General features: G+C 52.6%; 1 non-coding gene across 1 annotated transcript; it reads left to right on the plus strand.

Annotated features, from left to right (window-relative positions):
* Window positions 1-4189: 4189 nt before the first annotated feature.
* Window positions 4190-4265, plus strand: TRNAA-UGC (transfer RNA alanine (anticodon UGC)). Its single transcript has one exon. It is a non-coding gene; the product is annotated as a tRNA-Ala (tRNA).
* Window positions 4266-8001: the final 3736 nt, after the last annotated feature.

Below are 8001 nucleotides of genomic sequence, written 5' to 3' on the forward strand. Positions count from 1 at the left end.
GTTTTATACATTTGGCACCATAAAGTCTAAGAAAATCTTAAAGATGTGGAAATACACACACACTTCAAATTAAGAAAAGAACACTGCGAAGTCAAAATGGATAAATGTTTAATTCAGTGCCATCAAACAAGGAGGCGGCTCTCTAAGGAGACGAAGAGCAGAGGTTATGGCAGGCACGGGCTGCCCTTGACCTCCTCTGCGCTCTGGCACTGCATGGCCTGGGCTGCATGACCTGGACTGCTTCTCCTGCAAATGGAAATACAGGCGCCTACAGCACAGGCTCGTGGGAAGGGCTAGAGGATAACATGCCTATGTGCAAAGCACCTAGAACCATGCCTAACAGATAGGAAGTCCCACTAATGTCACCTCTAATTTCCTATGTCAAGAAGGTGCCATCAAGTCAAGTCTTAACATTGTTATTTATAAATTACATATACTGTAGGGTACAACTTAAAACCCTGATATATGAGGGGCAAGTCTCTCAGCACAAAGAGAGCCCTGGGCCCTGACGTGGCCATGTGAAAGAGGGAAGAAACAAACCAATAGAGACAGAGAAAGGAGCTGATGAGGGGTGTGAGAGAAGTCTGGTCTCACGGCTCCCGCTGGATGTAGAGAACTCCAGCCATGTTTTCATTTGAAATGACGGCATATGACTGGTGAATTAAATGTGGGGGAAGGGGTTATGGACTGACCTGCATCCTCCCAATTCGTATATCAAAGCCCTAAGCCCCAGTGTGATTACAGGAGATGGGGCCTTTGGGGAGGAAGTTAGGGTCATAAGGGTGGGGCCCTAATCCAACAGAACTGGTGTCCTTATAAGAAGTGGAAGAAATACTAGAACAACATGTTCTCTCTCTCTCTCTCTCTCTCTCTCTCTCTCTCTCCTCTCTACACACACGCACACACACACACACACACACACAGAGGAAAATGCATGGAATCAATGTTAGCACAAAGTGAAAAGCCAGGGAGAGAGCCCTTGCCCAACAGCCATCTCTACATACCTTGATTCCCAGCCTCCAGAACGGTGAGAAAGATTTAGCTGTTAATTTCCTCCCCCCAAAATACTAAAAGAAAATAAGGGCACAGACTAAAGCAGCGGGCGAGCGGCGAGTCTGCCGCGGCAGAGATGCACATGCAGGGGACTCTGGGGGACACTGCGTCACATGTAGGGGAAGTCACAGCGCTCTCTGTATTCTATCAGTTCTTCTGTAACTATGTGCTACCTTAGGTAATTTACTCAGGCTTGCTCTCTGCTGCTCAGTGTCTGTTCCCTCCAAAACAAGCTCCTTCAGGGCATGGGTTTCTGCTCGTTTTATTCACTGGTGTGTCCTATGTGCTCAGGAGTCCTTGGCACTTAGCAGGCTCTCCATAAACGTTTGTTAAATGTGATGGAATAAAATAGGAAGTTTCATCTGGGAGCTAATATGTCTTTATAGCACATCTAAAACCTGCTAATCTTGGCCCTGGCCGGTTGGCTCAGCGGTAGAGCGTCGGCCTAGCGTGCGGAGGACCCGGGTTCGATTCCCGGCCAGGGCACATAGGAGAAGCGCCCATTTGCTTCTCCACCCCTCCACCGCGCCTTCCTCTCTGTCTCTCTCTTCCCCTCCCGCAGCCAAGGCTCCATTGGAGCAAAGATGGCCCGGGCGCTGGGGATGGCTCTGTGGCCTCTGCCTCAGGCGCTAGAGTGGCTCTGGTCGCAACATGGCGACGCCCAGGATGGGCAGAGCATCGCCCCCTGGTGGGCAGAGCGTCGCCCCATGGTGGGCGTGCCGGGTGGATCCCGGTCGGGCACATGCGGGAGTCTGTCTGACTGTCTCTCCCTGTTTCCAGCTTCAGAAAAATGCAAAAAAAAAAAATAATAAATAAAAATAAAAAAAAAAAAAAGAAAAAACCTGCTAATCTCTTTTTCAAATAAAGAGACAAGCATTCTCCAGCTCAGAAACTTCCACAGCAAGAACTGACTCACCTTGCTGTAGTTTCACTGTTTGTTATGGTCACAGGGCCATTCTCAAATATTCCAGGGCTCCTCTCCTTCCAGGCTGGTGGTATGATTGCACCCTCCTCCACTTTGAAGGAAGGCAGGCCAGGAGATTCACTTCAGCCAATGAGATATGACTGGAGGTGACTGGTGTAACTCCCAGACAAGGCTTTAAGAATCAGTGCATAATTTATAGCATTACCTTCCTTGCCCCAGTGGTGGTCGGAGCAGGTGCCAGCCTGTGTCCCTGGGAGACTGTGAGGGGCAGAGCTCCCTCGCTGACCACCTTTACCTGCCTATCATGGGAAGGAAACACCTTGTTGCAATCAACTGCTGAGAAATTGCTTGTTGTCACAGCATGACCAGCCTGTCCTGTCTGATAGCAGTTCGTGGAAGGCTGGGAAACAACAGTGGAAAAGGGGGTGGATCACGGGGCAAGCGAAGGACACTCTGGTGCCAAAAACAGGAGTCCTGAGCTCCAGTTCCTGCCATGGGCATGATACCCAGGGCTGCCCTGCAGCTTCAGATGCCCCGAAGGGCTCTAGACAACATGCAAACTCAGAAAAGAGAAAAGGTGAAAGCCAGGGTGGCCCAAGGTGCCTCCCTTCAGAGGATAGAGCTGAGGATGGAAGAACAGATAGGACTTTGAAAGGTAGGGACCCTGGCACAGCCATCCTTATAACCCCTCTGAGTGTCCAAAGCAGAGTGTTACCCATAATAGGTGCTGAGTGAAGTTTGGTGGATAAGTGAAATAATTTTCAACAAGAAACCTAATGATAAGCATTTGGGGTTACGGACAAACCTGGGTTCAAAACCAGGCAATGCGATAAACTACGGGAGTGACTTTGAACAAGTCCCTTAAGCAATCTGAGATTCATTTTCCTCATCTTAAAAATGCAGATGAAGCCCTGGCCGGTTGGCTCAGCGGTAGAGCGTCGGCCTAGCGTGTGGAGGACCCGGGTTCGATTCCCGGCCAGGGCACACAGGAGAAGCGCCCATTTGCTTCTCCACCCCTCCGCCACGCTTTCCTCTCTGTCTCTCTCTCTTCCCCTCCCGCAGCCAAGGCTCCATTGGAGCAAAAGATGGCCCGGGCGCTGGGGATGGCTCTGTGGCCTCTGCCTCAGGCGCTAGAGTGGTTCTGGTCGCAACATGGCGACGCCCAGGATGGGCAGAGCATCGCCCCCTGGTGGGCAGAGCGTCGCCCCTGGTGGGCGTGCCGGGTGGATCCCGGTCGGGTGCATGCGGGAGTCTGTCTGACTGTCTCTCCCTGTTTCCAGCTTCAGAAAAATGAAAAAAAAAAAAAATGCAGATGAGAATAACATCTAATCACAATATTGGGAAGAGTTAAACGAAGTAACACATGCAAAACGCTTCCTTTTGCGCCAGCACCAGCCAACACCAGGTAAGGGCGAGCAAGGCAGGCTCCAGGGCCAGGCGTGAGTTTCAGCCCCAGTCTGGGAGTTACTGACAATGCGACACACGCCAGCTATTTCTTCTTTGAAGTCCCTCCGTTGCTAATGGAAACAATGCTATCTAATTCACAGTCTGGATGTGGGCATTCAGAGCACCTAGCCCAGTGCCAGGAGCAGTCAGCACTCGACCCTCCCTCCTCCCCACATTCCAGGGGAGTTCCAGGAGAGTTCAGGCTCCTGAATAAAATCCTGCAACACATTCCAGGGTCCTATTTCCAGTTCCCACTTCTCCAAAGTAGCCATGCAGTGGTGTCAATGGGGATAAGGAGTTACTATATTACCTCTTCTGGGGTCAGATTCCAAGTAGAACCAAAGCCCTTGTACAGACTTTAGTGGCTTTGTGGGGGCTCTGTCAAGAGGCCAGGGGGGTGGGGGGAGTACTTACCGGTGATCCGTGTCTCAGGGCTGTCAGGGTGAGGCCAGCAAGTTCCTTTCTTCTCTGTGCTGACCATAAGTACAGCTGTCGTAGAGATAGTGGTGCTCTCAGCCAGACACAGGGCTCAGGGCTAGAGGATTCAGAATGGACATGGGTGTCCCTCAGGCCCCAAGAACTTACTCTTTGCTTCTCTAGTTCTCCATCCCATGCTGGAGCCTCTTGCCAAGAGACCATTTACAACTTGATTACAGGCTGATATCCAGATGTTCTAACTTTCCCATTTGGATGCTTCTCTCTTTTCCATCAACATTCATTGAGCACCTAGTGCCATTGTAATCAGCCTTTCAAGAGACCCTGTGGGCCCTGGCCGGTTGGCTCAGTGGTAGAGCGTCGGCCTTGCGTGCAGAAGTCCCGGGTTCGATTCCCGGCCAGGGCACACAGGAGAAGCGCCCATCTGCTTCTCCACCCCTCCCCCTCTCCTTCTTCTCTGTCTCTCTCTTCCCATCCCGCAGCGAGGCTCCATTGGAGCAAAGATGGCCCGGGCGCTGGGGATGGCTCCTTGGCCTCTGCCCCAGGCGCTAGAGTGGCTCTGGTCGCAACAGAGCGACACCCCGGAGGGGCAGAACATCGCCCCCTGGTGGGCAGAGCGTCGCCCCTGGTGGGCGAGCCGGGTGGATCCCGGTCGGGCGCATGCGGGAGTCTGTCTGACTATCTCTCCCCGTTTCCAGCTTCAGAAAAATACAAAAAAAAAAAAAAAAGAGACCCTGTGGGTTACACAGCAGTAAAGCATTTTCTAAACCGACCACTGTGTTTTGTACATAATAAATTGCCTCAAGTCAAGGGGAAGAAGATGCATATTCTCATCCAGGCTCTAAACCCAGTTACCCTGCCTGTCACATGACCTTGCCTTTCTAGGTGCAAAAAGTGGTGCAAAAAGTAAAGCGAACCTATCAAGATGATCAAGTAAACGTTCAACAAGAGCATGGTGGAGGTACTGGGCTGCTCTGACAGGCAGGATCTCAGGCTCTGTCTGAGGCCCAAGTAGGGGAGGTGCCCTGGACGGACTGCTTCGGAATGCTGCCCAGACTTGGTGTGGACGCCGCTCAACAAGGCTGAACCATCCCAGCAGGAGACCTCCTCTCCAGGAAAAAAAATTCCTGTTGCCCTTAGAAAACGGTATCATTGAGCCCTGAAGCCCAACCCTACAATTTCAAGGGGACTCAGCCGTTCCCCTGTGCACTAGGTGGGCTGCAGGGTGAGGTCTTGGCCGTTCATCCTGTGCTATGATAGACCCTGAGGAGGCTGAGTGGCACAGGCCCTGCTCTGTCCCTCTGCAGTCCCTCTGAGGAACACAGGGAAGGTTCCTTAAGAACCCAGAGTGAGGAGGGGGTCGCTGTTCAGCCTGGCTGCCCTGGACTTCCCCTCTCCGGCCCAGACGGGCATCTAGTTCTGGCCCCTGGAAGCTCTCCTGATGGCTTGCAACTGTCCACGTGGCTTCTCTGCCAGCCTCCTCTGCTCCCACTGTCCCTGCAAAGGTACAGGATGCAGGGCCATGCAATGTGAGGCATTTTTGAAGAATGAACCTGGAGCCATTTGATCTGCAAAAGAGAAGACTCGGTGGCTTATGCCACTCTCAGATCTCTGACAAAGGGACAGACCAGCTCTGTGAATCCGGGAGGCAGTGCCAGCTACTGGCTAAGCTTCAGGGCTGTGATGGGGGATGCCAGATGGAAGGGGGCTCGAGTCTCCCACCACCCTGAGACCACTCTGTCTCAGCAGCTTTCCTTCCAGCCGGGAAGACCCTCTGACAGGGCTGGTCAGAGGTGTCATGTGAACATGGCAATCGGGAGGGAGGGTTTAGGGAGAGCTGAGGCCACACCAGGGTTTGTTGAAAAGGAGCACCATGATCCCTTCAATAGGGAGGGGAATGTGAGGGGACCTGGGCTATGAGCTGGTTATTTCTGGCCTAGAATTCCTCCTTGCCCTGAAGGGGTCTCAGAACTGGGGTGTGAAGGGAACAGAATTGCCTTGTGCTGAGCTTCATGTCCCACTCCATGCCAGGAGATCTTCAGACCTCTCCCCTGCAAGGGGGTTCCCCAGCAAACTGGGAGCCTGAGGGGTGTCAAGTTACACATTTCTTAGCCGTGTGGAAGCACGGAAACCCCACCACCTGCATGTGATTGTGGGGTCACTGTCTGGAGAGAAGCCTTCATGTGATCCCTGCAAGAATCTGAATGCTGTGTATGGACAGCAGCTGGTTTTAGGTGTGCAGTGTCCTGGGCACCTCTGGACAAAGCTAGTACAATAGAGGACGGCGGCCAAAGGGTGGACTTGAGCCCCTGACTGGCCTAGTTTTAAGTCCCAGCTCTGCCATTTCCTCTGAGGTGTTCCCTCGGTTACCCTCAAGATTCTCATCTGTGAGTTGGGCGCAATGAGAAAGACTACCTACAGGCTGATGTGGGACGCAGGAGGTGACACAGGTAAACTGCTTTGCCCAGACCCTGATTGATGTGTTTGGCAAACAGTCGCTATTCTAATTAATGTAGTTTTAATAAAATGCAGCCCCCGCCCTGGGAGCCAGATTGAGTGACAGGGTGGCATTCACTTAAAATCAGCCTATTGCAGTGCCTGCGCAAGTGATGCCTCCTGAAGAGCTCAAAATCACCAGCTTTATGAAGATCGAAACATCTTTCCTACAGATGTGCTGGCACTGCTTTGCTGACCCAAATGTCCCTCCAGAGAGGTGGGCAGCCCGGACCTTCAGATTACCTGCTGTGGGCTGGGCACTCTCACGTCGGGCCTCCCAGCCATCCTCCCCAGGGGCTTAACTGGAACAAAAGTGCTCTCGTTTCCTGCTTGCTGGTGAGGCACCGCAGTCTCCCAGGTTCCAGAGCTGGCAAGGGACATGCCAGGGGTTCCAAACTGGTTCCACTTCATTCTTCATGGAAATCACTTTCCATTTCCCACAGCTACTTCTAAGGAGTGCCAGGGTGCCCAGAATCACCCCAGCATTTTAATACAGGACTCAAATCCAGGGGTTTACCCATTAGTCTTAGTCCTAAAGAAGAGGCTGGGGGCGGGATCCCTCCTTCACTAGGCAGGTCTGCTGGCTGAACAGCAGCGCTGCTGGGAGTGGGCGAGTGGGAAAGGCACCTTTGAAGTCTTCCTTCACGCTGAGCTGCAGAAAGCGCTGTTGTCTTATGCAGAGAGCAGTTGAGGATATCAAAGGGAAGACGGGATGTTAAATTTTGAGTGATCAATGTTTAATAGTCGGAGTTGTAGCTGTCATGAGTGATGCTCTGGGAAGAATTCAGCAGGACTCGCAGGGTTTGAGATGCGATGTCACAGGACCCGCCCCCTGGAGCCCAGTGTGTGCAGAGAGCTGAAGGAGCTCTGGAGTGGGGCCCAAACCCCACCCACCAGCCACACACCTGGTTCGGGGGCCTGACCAGACAGGGGCGCAGTCAGGAAAGGGTGATAACACGGCCGCCGTCACCTGAAAGCAATCCTTCATGCACTGGTTCATTCATTCAGCAGGCGCCTTCGATGTTAAGGAGGTGCAGGTGGAGGGCAGGGCCCACGTTGCCGAAAGAACCTAGGGGTGTAGCACTTGCTGGGAAACAGCTATTGATTTTCCACAAAAACATCTCTGGAAAATTTTAAGCTTGCCATGAAGGCACAAGGGAAGAGGTGGGTGTCACCTCTGTGTTGAGGCCACAGGTAATGTAGCTTCCAAGGTGATGGTGAGGCTGGGATGGAGGTGGAACCTTGCACTGCAGGTAAGTCTCCGAGAGGTAGAACTAGTTTCCCTCTCTCTCCTGGATATCTTAGCATTCAGCAGTCTCTTACTTTTACTCAAATAGCTCAAAAAGGAGAAGAGGGGCCAAATCTCTCTGCCTTGTGAGGCCCCAACAGATGGAGAATAAGCCTTCTGAAGACCATGAGGACTTCACGGGGCCCCCCTTCTGGGCTGTGACCACAGCAGAGAACGCAGGAGCTCCAGTTCAGCTTCCTCTGAGCTCACGCGTTCTCGGGGAGGCCCAGAGACCATGGCTGGGAAGGAGTTCTCCCTATAAAAGCTTTTCTGGCTGGAAAGCAAGAGACAGGCTGGGGTATCCTCACCTGCTGACTGCTTCTGTTCCTGAATTCGGGTCTCATGAGAAGATCAGAAG

Source organism: Saccopteryx bilineata, chromosome 9 (assembly GCF_036850765.1).
Source record: "Saccopteryx bilineata isolate mSacBil1 chromosome 9, mSacBil1_pri_phased_curated, whole genome shotgun sequence".
Classification (NCBI taxonomy): domain Eukaryota; kingdom Metazoa; phylum Chordata; class Mammalia; order Chiroptera; family Emballonuridae; genus Saccopteryx; species Saccopteryx bilineata.